Consider the following 20,320-nt stretch of genomic DNA (forward strand, 5'->3'; position numbering starts at 1 on the left):
CAACCAACTGTTGTCCACTTTAGCTGCCAAACATGTCATTTCAGTAGGATTCAACTAAAATACATTACCTTTGGATCTTGTGCCTATTCCAATCAACTTACCATCTCTATCTTTAATAATGTAGGTCTTTTAAGTGAATTGCAACTAATAACCCTTGTCCACTAACTATCCAACACTCAACATATTATGCTTCAATCTATCAACAAAATAAACATCATCAAGAGTAATGAATCCAATTCTTCTTATATGATAGACTATATTGTTACCAACTCTAACAATAACTCCATCATGATTCCTAAACTTAAGAAACTTATTCATATTAGCAGTCATGTGATGTGAACATCCACTATCAGTTATCCAATCAGATTTCTTTTCAATTTGGGAAACTAGAGCTCTTTCTTCTCTAATTTCTCTATCTAGATCATCTTCCTTGATTTCCACAAATCACAATTCATCATCAATTTTACTTTGACCTCTCTCATCAGATTCTTCATCTTCATTTGTATGTAAATAATTTATATCTCTTCTAGGCTTAAAATTTCCCTTATACTTTTTCTCTCTTTAAGGATATTTAGATGCATAATGACCGAATTCATCACAAGTCCAACATTTAAAGATTTTCTTACCATCTTTTTCTCTTCTCACAAGAAGGGCAATGCCTTCCTTAATCTTCTTGTCTTCATTAGATTTGCTGCTACTAGAAAAATATCCAAGTGTGCTTGCACTCCTTGTTAGATTAGGTCGAATGTTAAGGATACTAAAAGTTGTTTCCACTCTTGCTAGATCTCCATATTCTCTCATATCTACTTTTGCAACTTATAATCTCCCAAGCAATGTTTCCTTGGTAAAATCCTTAGTGCAGGGTATCAATAGTCGAATCATTTGAGCTACTTGCTTGAATGGTTGCATCAAAATTTTCAATATCTTCCATACTGCCTCACCTTCTTCCTTGGTTCCACTATGAGATCGAATTCCTACAAGAATTTATGATATTATACCAATATAGTTTCTTATAGATTCATCTTACGTCATTTTAGCATCTTGAAATGCACATATACAATTCTACAATCTAATTCTCTTTGCATGTGTATCACCTTCAAAAGTAGATTCTAATGCCAAATTTCATGAGATTTTTGAAGTGACTTTACCTAACTATATTCATTCTTTGGAAGAGATAATAGAAGAGCCTCTCTAGCTCTCATGTTACACATGTATATATCTCTAACCCGAACCCATGCAGAAGAGATGAGTCTTCATCTTCTCCTTCCAACTATCATAGTTGTCCCCATCAAATCTAGGACTATCCTTTCTAAAAAAATTCCATTGATCTCTCAAAGCTATTAAGGTTATCCTACAAGACCTGATGCTCTGATACCAATTGTTCGAATATATAGTCCACTAATATAACTAGGGAGGGGGGGTGTGAATCAATTATACAAATAATATCATAATTATCAACCTTAAACAAACTTAACCATATGGGTAATATAATCAAAAACCAACACAAGATACTCATACACAATAACACCAGATATGTTAACTAGGGAAACCCTTTTAATCAAAGGGAAAACCCTAATGGGGATGGTACCCACAAGATGATGTACTAATATAAATATTCCTTGTTAGAGGATAGACCTTGTTAGGAGTCTATGAATACATTCAGTACATATGAGTCCCTATTAGAAGACATTAAATCCCTGTTAGGAGATTCCAACCCTGTTAAGAGCTGTGGATCCACTTCCCAAACAACTTCAAGGTTAAGACCAATGAACCGACTGTCTAAATGATCTATGTATTATTCCTTATAGAATAATAGAAATGAATATTACTTCCTTCCTCTATCTTTGTCTTGTCAATCAGACCTCTGATCCTTCAGATCTTGTAACCAGATCAGACAACTCGCATCCAATAATCCTTTGAATTACTTACACACATTTACCAAACACTCTACTCCTTTTTGAACTTTGCACTTCATACAATAATAGATACTTTACAAACAAGGAAAAATATTTCCTTTATACCATATCTTCAAAATAATTCCTTGAGTCAGCCTTGAGGCTTTCCAAATTAATTACAATAAAATAATGAATTAATTATAATTATAATAGCACTATTGGCTCACAATCTATATAAAACTTCACATGTGCGATACTAGGGCTTTTACACTTGTTGACATCACAAACATATTATCCTCTGTCATTGGCTAAATGCACATATCTTTATTGCATCTCAAAAGTAAGATATCAAATGAACATTAGGAACTACTTTCCTAATGCTCTATTTTTGTACTGCTCTTTGTAAATTAGGCACAACTTATGTATGTCTTTGAATTACATGTTGCACACTAAACCACATCATCAACACACTGTGCTAAACATGTCCATGACTATGCATCACCAGACAATCAACCCCTTGTTTGTACAACTACAATATCTCTCTGTTACTCTAGTAGTCTTGACAGACTTACTGTTATGTTGTCATCAATGACAAACACAATCATGAATGCAACATGTCAATACTCTCTAATGCTTAGGATACTCCCCCAAAATAGTATCATCAGCATTCATGCTAACACGTCTTATAGGCGATGTCATCCTATTTGGCCACCTTATTAGTAGGGAACACTATTACCAAAGATATGTAGAGATAAGGAGTTCAAAATATGACATCAACAATATAGGCCCATAAAAATTGGGATCAATTGAAGAAATATGGGGAGGCTAGAAAAATTTCATCCATTCAAACTCAGAATGGAAATTAAGGGTCCCGCTATTGGCAAAATACTGATGGCTAGTGTCAAAGGAGGACCCACTTGTACTTGGTTGGGAACTTGTAAATATTGGGATATAGACACAAGTCTTATTAAAGATTATTACCACATACACAACCAACTTTGAGGAGAACAAGGGGCTGCCATGTTATGTGTTTATGTACACATGTATATAGTGTGTCAATAATATATAAGGAACCATAGCCACCTTACATCAAAGGATATCCTAGGAGAAACATGTTATATTGGGACAAGATAATTATAGTATGTTGAAGACCAATTCATTTAATGATTTATGTAACAACTAATAGAATATTATAATATAATATTTAATAATGCCATCTCTAATATTAGTAGAGGTAATAGAGGCGAGTTTAAATTATGATAGGCTAGGTAACTTGCATATTATAAGGAAGTGACTTAATTCCCTCATTTTATCTAATTAGCAAATATAATTATCTCCAATACTATTTAATATGAAACCTACTATGTTATTAAGTAGAAATATATGACCAAACACTATAATCTAAACTATTATAATTTGATCATAATTGTATTAGTAAGTAAGGGTAAGTTGATAAGTACTCTTTTATTATTATGTAATGGATATGGAGTGTGCATAGGGGGAGGAGTAAATTGTTCATGTTGGGTAAGAGAAAACCACATAGATTGTGCCCAAACTTGACTTGTTGGAAATTTACCATCCATTACATGATCTGATACATGGGGAATATAGACATGATCTAAAACTATTAATAGAGATTAGTGTTGATACTTACAAGTTTGATTTAAATATGATTAATTTGACTTCTACATAATCTCATATTCTTTCTAAACTAACCTACTAGATGGGGCCATTACATGTATATTCTTGTTTTGTAGCTTTTATCTTTTGTGTGGCAATGTGTGTATCCTAGTTTGGTATCTAGTTCTCCTAGCTCGAGGGTGGCCTTGTAAAGGCCTAGGCTAGGAGGTGAACCTTCCATAGCATAGTCTTTCTTTCCTATAGTGCATATTCTACTTGAATTTTTTTTTTTAAAGCTTGTAAATGAATATTATAGTTGTTGTTGTTCCCCTTGTGTTGTAATAATTTTTGTTTTCATAACAAGTGTGAGAGAGTCTCCCTTAAGGGCATGTTTATAATTCAAGAATTTTGGTTAAGAGAAAAGAATAGATTTATTTTCTTTCCTATGTTATAAAGAAAAATGGAAAACAAAAGAAAAATATTAGATTTGCAAGAGTTTCAATTATGGAAAGTCATGCTTATTTCTAGTATTAATTATGTTGTTCAACATTTAATAATAAAGTGTGCATGTATAGAGTTTAACATTTCTTGTTAATTAGAAGACTCCTTTGTCATGCTTTATTATGGTTTGCTTTTAGATATTTTCAATTCTAAAAGGAAAATGTTTAAGGATTTGTTTTAATGGAATAGTCATAGCTTGTAAAAGTAGAGAAGTTTATTGATCACTAAATTTGGATAATACTATGTTTTGTTGTTCATAGAAGTTTGACTATGCTTCCTATGTAGTTTGTTTTACAACATAAATAAAAGATCATGTTATGGCTCTATTGGTTAAAACTAAATTTGGAATATAAACCCCAAATAAATAAATGAATAAAAGTACCTAGTTTATGTATAAATAATTTTGGGCATGTCATTTGGTATTAGAGCGAGGTTTTTGCAACACTAGGGCAACATATGGCCTAAGAAATATTAACATAAGTTTCTAAGTTAAAAATTGCATAATTATTTATTATAAAAAAAAACATTGCATAGCATAAAAAAGCTATATACTAACCACTTTCCGTTGTGTATAAGTAATATTCAATATTATATTGTAAACTACAACTGGAACAATTTTTATGTTTTCATTAACGTCAAACCTTACTGGTAAGACATTTGCTAACAAGCTAGAGTGCCATATCTTATGATTGATGAAGAGGATTTGAAAATAGAGATAACAAGATGAACTAGTAAAGTTCTTGAGTAAAGAGGAGTAAGTATGATGGAATTACAATGGGCACTTGATAAATTTGTATTTGACAAGATAATGTATTGTTTGATCATTGTATTTAGTGAAGAATAAAGATGAGTTGAAGTATGGAAGATAAAATTGATAGAAGAAAAGAAGTTGAGTATTACATGAAGTTGACCGAGTGATAGTTTAATAGGTCAATGAAGAAGTTGAAGCAGAAGATTTAGGAACTTAAGTAATTTTTGAGAAAAATAATATTAGTCGAGTGTTGGTAATGACCAAGCAAGATGAAGGTAAACTGAAGTTATGACCGAGCATAATATTAGCCAAGCGAGAAAGTCTAAGCTTAGCAAGATAAATCAATAGTGATTGAGCTACCTAGTGTTGATTGAGCTAACAAATGTAGTGATGATCAAGTGTCAACAAATCAACAATTTGAGAAAGAATCAATATTTGAGGTTGACATAGTTGAATTTATGAATTGGTCAACAAGCGTAAGAGATTAAGATTGATGAGCTAGTGTATTTAATACATGAATTGTGTTTGTTAAGAGATCTAAGGTGAGGACTCAAAGTGAAGTTTCCAAAAGTTTCAAGAAATAAGTAGAAAGAAAAAAATGATGAACAAATTCAATGAATTTGACCAAACCCTAAGATCTACAGTTATGTTTAAGCAGAAAAAGATTAAACCTATCTATTTAAGGAGGCACGAGATATGGCTTTTATTGGTGATTGGACTAGCAAATTTGTGAAGGACAAGTGAAGAATAGAGTTGCAGAGGAAAAGTGAGAAATTGGTAAAGTGAGATTACTTGAAAAGTTGCCAAGCAAATCAAAGATTGAGAATGTGATGAAGTCTAGTCAATGAACTAGAAATGAGCCAAATGGAGATCTGAACTTGCAAAGTGAGTTGTATTTTATCAGATCAAACCTAGCTATTACTTACTAACCATTATGGCAGTAAAAATCCTTTAATCAAAGTTGACCTAACAATCATATGGTAAATTCTTTAATCAAGCTGACATTCTAATGGGATGTTCTAAAGACCTCTAAGATGGCCATGTTGAGATATCAGTCAAGTTTGTTATTAGTGATACACAATTATTCTAATTCTATACAGCTATCAAGCTCATTGAATAGTCTACAATATTTTAAATGTAATTCAATAGCCACCAAGTTCTACAGTTGCTACCGAGTCTTTTGGACTAATTCTAGTGGTTACAAAGAAAATTCAGTCAGTGTGAAGTTTAGTAGTTCAAACTGAGCAAATCCAGTCAATGTGAAGTTCAATAGTTCAAACTGAGCATTTTAGTATATGCTAAGTTTATCAATGGTTACCAAGTTTGCAGTTCATGTGATGCGGAGCCTATGTTTACTAAGCATTGCAATATCTATTGAGCTAGTAGTTCAGGTGATGCAAACCCAGTGTTAACTAATCTACTTCATGGTGACTAAGTGATTCAATGTTTTCCAAGTTGCACAGTATCTACTGACTCAACAGTACAGACCAAGTTCAAGAATACTTGAAAGTGATCAGTATGGATCGAGCTTCTATGTCTACCAAGAGCATGACGATGACAAGTAGTGACAATGAATGTTGTGTATTAGAACCTCATAGAGTAAGTCTTCAAAACCTGCGTATCTTCATGTGTGCTGACTTTGTAATATTTGTGTTAACTTGTGTCATGGCTAACTTTGTAATTTTGCAAATTGGATTGGTATATATATGTGATGTATTGTATCATATCCAATGTATGAAAAAGTAAGTAAGAGCAAGAAAGTGCAAGAATGTGAATGTGTAAGCATATGTATTGTGAATGCAGTAGATAAAGAATTATAAAGGCCATATTATTACAAGGAGTAGCAGTGAAAAATCTATCACAAAAAGGTGATTACTACACTAAGGAATCTCTATCAGCAAACTCAATTGCAAATCAAAGATCTACTTCTTCATCCTAATAGGTGCACCAGTCAAACTCCTCTAACAAGGCAAACCTAATAGTCTTTTCTAAATCTCTTTACTGAGTGCATACTTAATTATATGTTTGTAAATCCTCTCACAAGGTGGATCTAGTAGTCCTATTTGCTCCTAATAGGGTAGATCATCATAAGTGATCAATGTAAGCCTTAACAGGCCAAATTTATGTTGCAATACTAAAGTTTGTGGGTATTATACCTACCCCAATTTTACTTTCTATTTGGAAGGTTTCTGGGTCACCAAATCTTTGTGTTCAAGTGTTATGGATGGTTTCATGTTTTCAGTTTCTCATGCATGCAATTAGATCAAATGTGATGAATTAAGTGTTAATTGATTTATTGATTAAGAATTGAAATTGGTAGAAGTTTTAGAAGTTACTGACTCATCCATCCCCTCTCAGTAACTTAGCATAGTCTTGAAAATTTTCCAACAAGCCACTCCTAATAGGGTTATTAAATCCTTTAACATGGTAACACCTAACAATGTGTTTTGAAACCTTTAATAGGGTTAGCTCTTAATCGAGATCACTTTAGAAGAGTGAAAAGTGGTAGCATGTTACTTGGTAGTTTTTTCCAAATTGAATTTCCACGTTAAATCCTAGTTCATACTCGTGTTAATGTTGTTATCATGTTTCATGTCATTCACTATTATATGTTTATGTTATTCAACATATACTAAATATAGAGCTAAGTGATGAGATGAATAAGTTGAATTACTAATGAATTGCTATATTGGCCGAGTGGATTTATGGGTGTGATTAAGTTTTTGAAAGTTGAATTGGTACATCTGGACCCAAGGATAACTAATTCACCCTCCTCCTTAGTTATTCTAATCATTCTAACATATTATAATAATACATAAATACATATAAACAAAATAATGTTTCCTTAAAAGGATTATATGTTTAAATGAAATTGTTGCATTAGTTCCAAAGGAAGAACCAAGAACATATCGATAAAAAATGAATGTTATGCACATAATTTTAAACTATTGTGATTAGATCCTAAGAGATTAAGCTATAAATATAAGCACATCCCCCTTTCTCTTAAATAGTTATAAATGTTAACGAGGAGAAACAAACTTAAGTTAGTAGTACAAATTAAACATTATACTTTAAAAAAACATGAAACATATTATAGAAATAATGTATGTGAACAGGCCTAATTGATTAGAAACAACCTATGCTATATAGGAAAATATTGTACATCCCCTTTCTATACAAAATAAATGGATTTTATCTCCCCTTAATTGTATTGCAAAAATTATTTAGACTGACTTAAGTATATGCTTTCAAGTAAAACCATGCCTTTTCAAATATGGAAAGGTTGATAAATAAAATTTTATTCAGAGATCATACATCTCTTACATAGCATATAAAACTATTGTCAAGATAACTAATTTCCTTTTACAAAGGAATTTAGATAAAATATTTCAAAATAAAGCGTTAGTTGGGGGGGGGGGGGGGGGGGGGGGGGGGGGGGGTGGGGGTGGTGGAGGAGGAGGTTGGCGGTTCACTCGACTCTTACCCTATGACATAGACCAGGGTGTGGGCCTACATGAAATAACATATGTTGGTTTTGTTGTTTGTTGAACCTATGTTTGGATGCCCTAAGTTGAGCAGGTCTTTATAACACCCCACTAGGGAACCCAAGATAAATTAACCTATCAAGAGATAACAAAGCAGAAGCAATAACTCACACACATACATAAGTAATACAATAGAAGTTAAATCTCTCAAGGGTTCCATAACATTGAGTCACATATATATGTTTCATTAAATTAAAGTTTTGTAATTAAACAAAGTTTATGTCATAGAATAGCCACATGTACAAAATCACATGGAAGAAAATACAACATAAGATGCCAAATGACATAACTAGAATGCATACTCATCCTCTACACATGTAATAAGGTATGGAATACTAAAAGAATATACATCATGATAAGATACAACATCCCATATGATCTAAAATAACTAAAGTACAAAATACTAGAGTGTGACCATAGAACATAATCACAAGATAGGAGGAATATGACAACTATACAAGGTTCATCTAGCATCAACATCCGATTTTTGGATCTCAATCTGGTATAAGAAACACTAGCTCTCGATCTCATGGAGCCTAAGTGGCCCCACTCCCACCATTCTAAGTAAGTAATATAAAGTCATAAATGGATATCAATCCAAAAGTCACAACAAGAATCTAAGTCTCAAGATCCTAAAAGTAATCTATCTCAAAGGTATTAAGTACACAAGGTAAGTAATCCCAAAAGCAAAAAGACACATAGGAAACCTAATGTATATAAGGGCAAGTGTCATCACATGAGTCAACTCTAAGGTTGCCTTGATAGTCTCTCAGTACCTCGACCCCCTAGTGACTCTATGTGGCATCAATATCCTTTCATATAGACAAGGCATACCGATGAAGCAAGGTCGCAAGTAAGCACCCTCTCTACTACCATCCTAGTTTGTACTAGCACTCGAGGCATTAACGAGGTACCAAAATGATATCTTGTAAATTCATTTTAACCCCATTGATGATAATGTTATCACTTATTAATACTTCTTACTATGAGTTACTGAGACAACCTCTGTAGGGCTTTGGCCCCCATTGCAAGCCACCTCCCAACATACACATAGATAGCCTACCCTAATCTCATAGAAATGTACCTCATAAAATCACCATAAACATCTTAGTTCTATACAACCGACCAGAATCACAAATAGATCACATAACAAATACCCTCAATAGGTTGCATCAAGAATCACAACGCAAAGGCAAGAGCCTACAACACAAGGGTAAATTGTGAGCCTCTTATGTGGGAGGTCTTGGGTTCAATTATACTTGATTTAAATAAATAAATAATAGTAATAATTAATCAAAACACATAATAATTAATCTTGGCTTCGACTTCTCACCGATAAAAAAAAGATCATGACACAAGAGCTTACAAAAGAACTAGTCATCATCACAAAACATAGAATAATCTTTGACATGAACTACTTGAAAAAAAAACTTGACACCTTGCCTCTGGTAATGTTCCTATTTGTGCAGCTAAAAATCTTTTTTTCCCAAATAACCCATCACAAGATAAAAACAGGACATTGCATCCAACATTACAGCAAGTGATATTTCCAAGCACTCTAGTTTTTCGTAATATTTCAAAGAGTTCCTCTTGAATAAAGATTAATTTTTTATTTTCCAAAATTTTCTCAGTTAGTATAGCTTTCCAAGTTTTGTTTTGATCATAAACTAAGTTTTGACTTCCTAGTTATATGTCTGTGTTTTCCTAATGTCTAGGCATTTATCCAAGCATAATAGCACATTCATAGTAATAATTACTTTATTTATTCATTAGAAAAAATTCATATTTAATTATTTGAATATACTTTTAGTAAGTAATTAAAAATTAGTTTCATTTAAAAAATATTAAATTAATACTACACTAAATATTATTATATTATAGTAAAAACTTAATTTAAAAAGAACATTAAATATAATAACTAATAAAAAAATTAAAGAAAAAAAGTTTTAAAAAACTTTATTGAAACATCCTCGAAGTGGACACTGCTATGACAACGTGAATTGCATGCTCAACCCGCTGCGTGTAGCAATATACAACTACTGTAGCAATAGTGCTGCCATGTAGTGGATGTTGCGGCGGTAGCACTACCAAAGGAGGAGAGGGGGTGGGGGGGTGGTGGCCCCTGCCCACCTATATATTATTTTTTAGTTTTATTTTTAAAATAAACTCTCTCCCCCGCATCAAATCCTTGGGCATGATTTTCAAAAAAGGGTTAATTTTATTTATTTATTTTATAAATAAGATCTATTAGATTTCTACAATCCATGTAAATGATTTTCTTAATTTCTGGATTCAATTGTGTAGAGTTTTTTTATTTAAGGATCCATCTTTTGTTCTTCTCATTCTCTTGCATCCTAATGATGGATCATGTAGTATGATCTGAAACGTTGATGGTAAAAACACTCTAAATAATCAAAACCAAAAATTGAAAAAATCTCAAATAAGACCTAGTCACATAAATTTTGCTTTTCTTCAAACCCTAGTTGTGAAAATGATTTTCTTAAATCAGACTTTTCCTTTGGGGTTTCATTCTCTCACAGATGTTCTTAAACCAAGGGCAATCAATTTTTACAACAAAGTTTCATAATTCCTTCTAGCATATTCATGGAAAATGAAAGCAACACAAATGTTTCCAAAGATTCAACACAGGAATTTCTCATTCTTGCAGGCATGAAGAAGTCAAAAGCTTGAGGAAATTTCTAAAATGTGTTTCTACAAAACCCTACCTCAATCTGATGCTAAACAACCAGTGAATCCTTTGCCCACAAATTCTTGTCTCCAAAAGCCTACAAAAGAAATTCATGCTTGCCAATTCTCACATTGCTCCTCCAAACTTGTGTGTGGAGAAATGAGCTCTCATCTCTTAATAAAGAGACTAACCCTACTTAGGGTTTTTGATTTTACAAACATGCAAAGGCCTCTCATTAAATTAATCTTTTATTATTTTAATTTATTTAATTCCTTTGTACATGTTTATAGCTTTTAAATTAGAATACTTATTATTTAAATTATTACCACTCGATTTTAATTAGCAAGACATTTAAAGAAGACATATCTATTATTTTGACCAATAATAATATTTAAAGCTCATTATTTAAATGTAACTTCTAAATTTATTATTTTTTAAATTAAATAAATATAATTATGCCAAAATTATCTATTTAATTAAATCTCTAAATTTAACTCTTTTATTCAATTAATTAAATGTAATAAAATTGAGTTTTCTCTTTAAATCTTCATTTCAATTAAATCTTTTAATAATGTCTTTGACTGATTTAATTCTACTTTGAAAATCACAATAAACCCACAGACTCAATTAAGAAAACTTGACTAAAAGGCAAAGTACAAATCAAACTCAAAGGTTAAAATCTCAACTTCATGTTACTTGATGAATTCAGAAAGGTAAATAAATTAGATACTTGTCCTTTATCTTAGGACAATTAGGCTCAGGTTTAGGATTTGGACTTGAGATTTATCTCACCTCTTTTACCATTGAGATACTATGATAGGGCACACTAATCTTCGCAATTTAGGGAACTCGATGCCTAGTACCAACAATCTGCATAAAAGTTAAACATGTACATATGTATATATATTTAAACTAAATAAGAAATGGTGGAGAGTGGTACATCGTGTAGATCCCAACTAGAAGGTGACTATGACTCCCTCCCTCAACCACATCAAATACGTTAGACATAAGCTAAAACATACATGCACACCATATACATGCAAGTATGAGGTAAGTATCCATAAACCATATAGAAACCATCCATAAAAATTTCATCATGAAACAAATGAGATCACTATATGAAGTATATAAAACATTGTCATCAAATAAGTAACCATGAACATATAAAATATCTGAGTTTGAAGTAGCTCATCAAATATATAATCCAAACATGTAAATGGTATCAATCAAATTAGGTAACCAAGTACCACTAAATCAAATCACATAACCATGCAAAGTGGCCTAAAAGAATTTGAAAATATAACATAAAAGAAAACTAGGGGTAGGCACTACAAGCTTCCTTGTGCTACTACTTTTTAGTTTCTGTGTACTCAAGCTACCTCGATGCCCACCTCATGGCACACATATCTCCCTCATAGTTGTTATGGTATATCAAACACTACCTAGCCCACACCTCTATTTTAGGATGACTGAGTGTGGATGCAACCAAAAATAACCAACACTCAGGTGCCTCCTTACATAGCTCACATGTCTTCTTAATGTGACCCCCACGCACACTTGGGAAACACCACACTAGCAATGTCCCCCAATAACCCCACTCCGGGTTACCAAATTCACTGCTTCAATGTTCTCATCATCAACTTCCCTGTCTAAACAAAAAAGAAGAAGAAGAAAACAATGTTGCATTTGTTCTCCACATAACCTTAACAACCCCCACCCAACTACACAGTAACCATGTGATCGTCACCCTTTGATCGTGTCTAACAAAAGGATGCAGTCATCATTAACCTTACCATACAGCCATGCCTCTACCTTCTATAGGAAATAATTCTACAACCCAAATATTGAAAGTGCCTATTACAGATTAGGGTTAGAAATAGTGTTACAAACATTAGGTCAAAAGAAGAGTAGAACAAAACCCTATTTAGGGTTCATATGGAGAGGGCTTTATTTTATTTATCTCATTTTGTATCTGTTAGTAACCAATATGAGCATGGTTTTAAAACTTGGATTTTGTGTTTTTGAACCACTTTGAACCTTAGTTCAAAGTAGTTTGAAATGGTTCAATGGTTCAAACAACCCATTCTGCAGGTTCAATACAATCAAAGTAAAACTTCAAATTCAGAGTCTTTGAACCACTTCAAATTGAAGTTTGAAGTAGTTCAAAGTGGTTCAATGGTTCAGAGGTCCAAGGTGGTTCGTTGGTTCAACATGCGGATTCAAGTCTAGGCTCAAAGTTGTCAAGTTCAATGATCCAGTACAGAAATTCAGAAGCTCCACTACAATTAGTACATGAAGTGTCAGCAAGGGACATCGATAAAAATGAAGACTTTCAGTTATGATTGAACTCCACATGAAGGCTTTCAACAATTTGGTGAAGAGAGAACAAGCAAGGAATTAATATCATTTTTGAGTGAAAACAATGACATTGATGATGATGTTTTTCTTATAATGGTTGAAGAATCGGGAATTTTTATACCATATATCGGTGGAGTCCAACATGCTCATGTTTGGCTGCCTCCTTTGGAAAGTCTTTGTACAATAAAGGAAACATATGTGAGAAACAAACCTGTTGAACCACTGTGCCGAATTAGTTCTTAGGTGAAGGAGGGTGATTTGATCGATTGGTTTATCCCACCTATGAAGAGGCTTGCTACTGTGAATAATTCATGGATGATGAAGCAGAAGTGCATATTGTGGTTGCAAGAAAGGTGAGAAAGTTTTGTAGAATTTTAGATCGTCAGCATGCTATTCAGCACATCCTTCCCTGTGTGAAGAACCCGATAGCCAATTCTTCTCAATGCACTAGCTTCTGTAATCAATGGAAATGATGGAACATGCATCAGAGCCTATGTTTGCAAGCATTAATAAAGACAAGCATTGGTGCTCCCATGACAAAAAACCCGAAACACCATGCAAGATATAACTTGCAAACATAGATTCTTTGATGACAAAACAAATAGTCATATCTCACAATTCAACTGTTGGATTGAGCTCAATCTTGGATATGTGTTTTAAATCCTAGTTTTCTATTTTCTGACCAGGGAGATTTCCAAAATGTGTTGAGAATCATGACATATACATCACTGTTTGCACCTCTATCGACTCAGCCATAGTAATTATAGAATGCAGACAACCAAATTGGGTCTCAGTGCGGGGGCCATAACTTCCAACTGAACCGTTGGATCAAGCTCAATCTTGGATATGTTGTTTAGAGGCAAGTTACACACGACCTGACCAAAGCGATCTTCAAAATTATTCCTGGTTAATGAGTTACAGCCGATTGAGTAGGGTGCTATCAAAACTGTCAATGACAGTTACAAAATCATGACAGAACATCATCACCAACAAATGCCACCTGTCAACATGAGTATATCATAGAGGCCACATGGTGACTAGCCAAGAAATAAAGATGTGAGCTTCATCGAGTTTAAATAAGAAAATGGAGTGAAACAGATCAAAGACACATATATATGTGGAGCTTTAATTTATATTTTTCATGCAACACATATTTTTAAAACATAAGTGCTGAAATAAAAAAGGCCTACTTTAAGGGATACCATATAGAGAGTAGTTATAGACTTTAAAGAAATGCCTTTATTTGAGAATCAAGAAGGATAAAAACACATCATACCTTGTTATCTAAAAGATGGTGCTGATAGAAGAGTGAAATATTAAAAAAGAGGAAGGGAGAATTCAAAAGTCTTTTCAAGATTTAGTTATGTAACTAAAAGGTCACAAAGGCAATCAAACAATAAATAAGCTAGCAATAGAGGTGTAGAGGGTTAGAATTCTTCCTTCTTCCAGACTACAAACTTTGGGCTCTAGGCAGGGAGGGGATTTTGTAAAATCTTTTCATTTTCTTGAGAGACAGTGAGAGGCAGAGCATTGGCAAATTTTCTTTCTTTTCAAAATTGTGTCTCTGAGATCAAGATTAAATTTTGGTGTTTGATGTAATATTGTGGAGAAAGTTTCTATTTTCTTTGAATAATGGTTAGATTGTAATATGTGAAAGAGGCTTTGTAATCTTTACAGTCAGGGAAGGGAGGCTGGAGGTTAAACACATTAAACTTTGGTTATGATGTATTTTTCCTTCGACTGAATTCAAACTTTGAGTCATTTTTAGTTTTCTCTGAAGTTACGGTATGATATCATTGTTTCTTTATTATGTCATCCTTCAAAGCTTTGATTTTAATTCCCTCAAGAAGATGAAAAACATAGTTTCATTTTCATTACACAATGTAGTGTTCAGCAAATGAACTTTGTGTCGTCTGTTGTTCTTTGCTTTCTTTCTATGCAGTAGTATAGATTTTCACATCTACACTGTATTTACGGGTAGATGTTTGATATCCTTTTATGGTTTCTGGTAAAAGCATTCACATTTGATTCATTGAATATTTCATATGGGGAGTTGTACTTGGTAAAATTTAGAGGAAGGTTATCAACCCCGTGATAACCTATCCAACTATTGGTGTTAGTTTGTCCTTTCACTTGGGTGTTCAGGGTCAGAATTGCATACATTTTCTCGAAGGACAATTTGTTCACTAACAGTATCATATTTGGATGGTGGTAGAGTTGATAATAAATCAATATAATAAAAATAATAACAAATAAAGTTTAGGCAATTCTCATGAGTGTGATGGTTAAATAATTTCAATGGCTTAATTTAATGAAGGGAAATTTGGTGTTTTAAGTAACTATGAATAGTATCTATAAGAGATTTTTAATATGACTAGTAGTATGACCTTGATATTTTCATATTCATTTACGATAAATTCAATCATTTAGAGATAATGCAAACTACAATAAGTCATAAGGGGTTCTTTAGTAATAAAACATCACCTAAATCTATGCATTAATTAAATTAACCATGTTAGTGGTTCTTGTTATATCATCATATTTCTTGAGTAATAATAACTTATAAATCATCCCACTAATAATTAAATGATTATAAAATGTATGATGTGAAGAAATAATAAATGTTAAAATTCTAAAAGTTTTGATTTCCTTTGGTAGTATATTAATAAACTCTATATATGATGGAGGGATTTGAAAGTTTTAGAGTTAATTTTCACAAGGAATTAGTTTATACTAAATCTAGAAGGAATATTTAAATAATGACTAGATGTTACCCAACCAAGAAAGTATTAATATTTTAATGACTACATCATTAGATTTATCATAGTAAGGGGGAGTTTGTTTAGACAAGGGGATTTAATTATATTAAAATAGCTTATAAAAATTTATAAGCTACCCATTTGGAGGATTTTCTAAAATTAAATGAGGCTTGTTAGTTTTAATTCTATTATGAAGTCAAGGGGGTTACCTTAATGTTTTAGCTTAGCATATTAGTTTATAAATGTAATATTAAGTAAATTTTTAGAAATAGTAGAACTAGCTCTATAAATTTGAATAGGGCATCAAAAATTTAAAATTAATACATTAAATTCATGTAATATAAAATTTTGGTTCAAATAATCAAAGAATTTAGGTGCCAAATTCAAGGTGGTTAAGGAAGCACCATAAAAGACTTAAATCTTGGGATTACAATGATTCTCACCAAATGCTAACAACTTAAACAAAATTACTATGGCCTTAATTAAAAAAGATAAAGTTGACTTTTAGAAATAAGTTCTTTATTGGCTTGTTAATTTATCTCTTTACAAAAAGTAACTCTTTAAGAGTAGAAAATTTATAAGTTATTGAGTGGAAGTAGGGTCCTCGTTATAAGGTTATTTCAAGGTAAAGTACTTTTAGCCCTTTCCTAGAAACACATGACTTCTATAAGTAAGTTGTATTTGTTAGAATATTTAGAATAACTGAGAGGCCAAGGTGTGAATCAGTTATCCTTAGGTCCAAATATATCAAGTAAACTTTTAACAACTTCAAACAACTTAAACAATCTCATGAAACAACTCGGTCTATATAACATACCATCATTAATTTAATATTTTGTTCATTACTTAACTCTATGTTTTAGTGTATGGCGACTAACAATAAACTTAACAATTGTATAAATTACATGTATAACATAACATCCATACAAGTAAATGACACTAGGATTTAATGTGGAAACCCAATTTGGGAAAAAACACCAGTAACATGCTACCAACTTTTTACTCTTCTAAAATGAGCTCGGTTAAGATCCAACCATGTTAAAGGTTATAAAACACACTATTAGGTGTGACTTGGTTAGATGATTTAATAAAACATGTTAGGAGTGGTATGGTTAGAGGAATTTATAACATCCATTATAATGTCACCTTGATTAAATTATTTACAAAATGATTGTTAGGTCAACCTTGATTAAAAGATTTTGATTGTCACAATGGTTAGAAAGTAACAATAGGTTTGATCTATAAAACACAACTCACTTTGTCAATTTAGAACTCCATTTGGCTCATATATTGGTTCATTTACTAGACTTCATTATCAACTCCATGATCAATCTACTTGGAAACCCTTCAAGCAATCACACTTCACCAATCTCTTCACTACTTCTTTGCCACTTCGTTCTTCATAGATTCTCCTTAAAATCACCAATAAACAATGGACCAACCTTAGAAAATATCTCTTATGCCTTCTTAAATAGGTAGCTTTGATATTTTTCTTCTTAAACACCACCGTAGATATTAGGTTTAGGTTAGATCCATTGAATCTATCCATTTTTTCCCCTTCTACTTGTTTCTTGACACTTCTAGAAACTTCTTCTTAAATCCTTGCCTTTGATCACATAACAAACTCTATTCATGCATTAAATATGGAAAATCATCAATCCTTATCATCCACACATTTTGAATAATCTGAAAATTCAACTATGTCGATCTCATACTTGATTCTTTTTTAAAATGTAACTTTTGCTGACATTCAACCATTACTGTGTCGCTCGGTCACTATTGTTCTATCTCATTCAAAATCTATTGGCTTTCTCGATTAACACTACATTTTGCTTCTCCAACTTGCTCGGCCATAACTATTACTTGGCCAATACTATTTTTCTCGGCTAACCTTTAAGTTCCTTAATCTTCTACTTCAACTCCTTCATTAACTAACCATATATCTCTCTTTTCAAATTCTCTTCATAAATTATTTGATATGTTACTCTACATAGGTAGTAAACATCTCTCTAGTAGGTTTGACATCAATGACAACACAAAAATTGTTCCAATTGTAGTTTCTAACAATCTCCCTCCTTGGCATTAACGACAACACCTCTAGTTACCATGCAAATGCAAAAGACATTCTCATGATTTATCAGTAATAAATCCTTAACAGTTCCCTATGTAATTTGATACAGATCTTCATAATATCATTAGTTTCATTTTAATTCTAATCTTGCACTTATTTACACTTCTCCCTCTATGACATCCATTATATTACCAATTGTATTGGCAACACCTCTATCAGATCTATTTCTGTCATTGGATGACAACACCTCTAGTTATATTCATATGCCTCCTTCTTTTGACAATAATAACTACTTATAGATTCTCCCTCTTAATCATACTCTCCATATGGATATGAATGGTAATTGCACAACTTCTCCCTCTTTGACAATAATTCCAAAGACATTAACCATTCACATATCTCGTCCTCTTTTTTTCATCAAACATATCATCTTCACTTTGTCACTATTTGACTGATATAGAAATATTACTTCCACTATCATATGTAGATTGACTCTTTTTAGTCTCATCTTCTTCATGCTTTAGTCCCTCATTTCATAATCTTTAGGAAGCTCCTAAAGTGTGACCTCATGTATCAATGTGTAAGATATTCTAATCATAACATTTAATGCAATGCAAAATCTCTTCTCAGCTTGCTTTAGACTAGGGAATCACCCCTATCTTATCTCTTAGATACTTATATGCATCCTTAGGTAATGCCTTAGTGAATATATCAGATATCTTCTCCTTTGTGTTTACATACTCCAATCTCATTTCTTTGTCTTGTACGACCTCTCTCAAGTAATAATACTTGATAGCAATGTGTTTTGTCTTAGTGTGCATCACAAGATTCTTTGATATATTTATAACACTTGTGTTATCACAATATATTACCACAAATTCAATGATCTCTTCCTTTATATCTTTCAAAAGTTGCTTAATCCACACAATGTTTGAAAAATTGACTACTGCAGAATCATATTCAACCTTTGTTGTGTATTGAGAATACTTTCTTCTTCTTGCTTGTCCATGAAATAAATCTCCTACCTAGAAAGAAAGTACCTCCACTTGTACTCTTTATATCATCAATGTTTCCTACCCAATCAATATCCGTATAAACCTTCAATTCAAACTTATCATTTTTCTTGTACCATAATCCATAGTCTTCTCCATTCAAATATCTCAATATTCTTTTCATTGCCATCATATGGTTTTCTCTAGGATTAACAAAAAATCTAGCAACAATACCAACTGCTAATGCAATGTCAAGTCTTATATGTACAACATATTGAAATTTTCCAATCATTGACCTATATAATGTTTGATTCACCTTAGTTGAATCATCATTCTTTGATAATTTATGACTAGTCACCATAGGTGATCCAATTGGTCTTGAGTCTTCCATTCCAGAAGTTTTTAATATCTCCTTGATACACTTTGATTATGTAATTTAAATACCCTTCTTCATTTGATAAACTTGTAAACCAACAAAGAACTTGATCTCTCCAAACATTGACATATCAAATTCCTTTTTCATCTCATTAGAAAATGAATTGCACATCAAATCTTGTCCTCCAAATATGATAGCATCAAAAAAAAAATTAGTTAGCACTATCTTACTTTTAGATTCACTTTTTAGGTACAGATTTCTATTGTCATTAGTTCTTGCAAAACCAATTTTCACCAAATAAGTGTGTAACCTTTCATACCATGCTCTAGGGTCTTATTTCAAACCATATAATTCTTTATGTAGCTTACATACCATATTCCTTTTACTTGGATCGACAAATCCTCCAAGTTCTTCAATGTAGACTTCTTCTTCTAAGATTTCATTCAAAAATGTAGATTTAACATCCATTTGGTATACCTTGAATCTTTTGTAAGTAGCATATACATGCAAAGTTCTCACTCTGTCCAATCTTGAAAGTGGGGAACATGTATCACCATAGTCAACTCCTTCTTGTGCATATCCCTTACAAACTAGTCTTGCATTGTTCCTTGTAACTTCACCTTTCTCATTCATCTTTTTTCTGAAAAAACCACTTAATTCTAATCACATTCTTGTCCTTTGGCCTAAGTACCAATGTCCATGTTTTTTTCCTCCATCTGATCAATTTCCTCATTCATTTACTTTATCCAGTCTTCATTCTCTA

This window comes from Cupressus sempervirens, chromosome 6 (genome assembly GCF_028749045.1).
Source record: "Cupressus sempervirens isolate cs-2001-9-10 chromosome 6, ASM2874904v1, whole genome shotgun sequence".
In the NCBI taxonomy this organism is placed as follows: domain Eukaryota; kingdom Viridiplantae; phylum Streptophyta; class Pinopsida; order Cupressales; family Cupressaceae; genus Cupressus; species Cupressus sempervirens.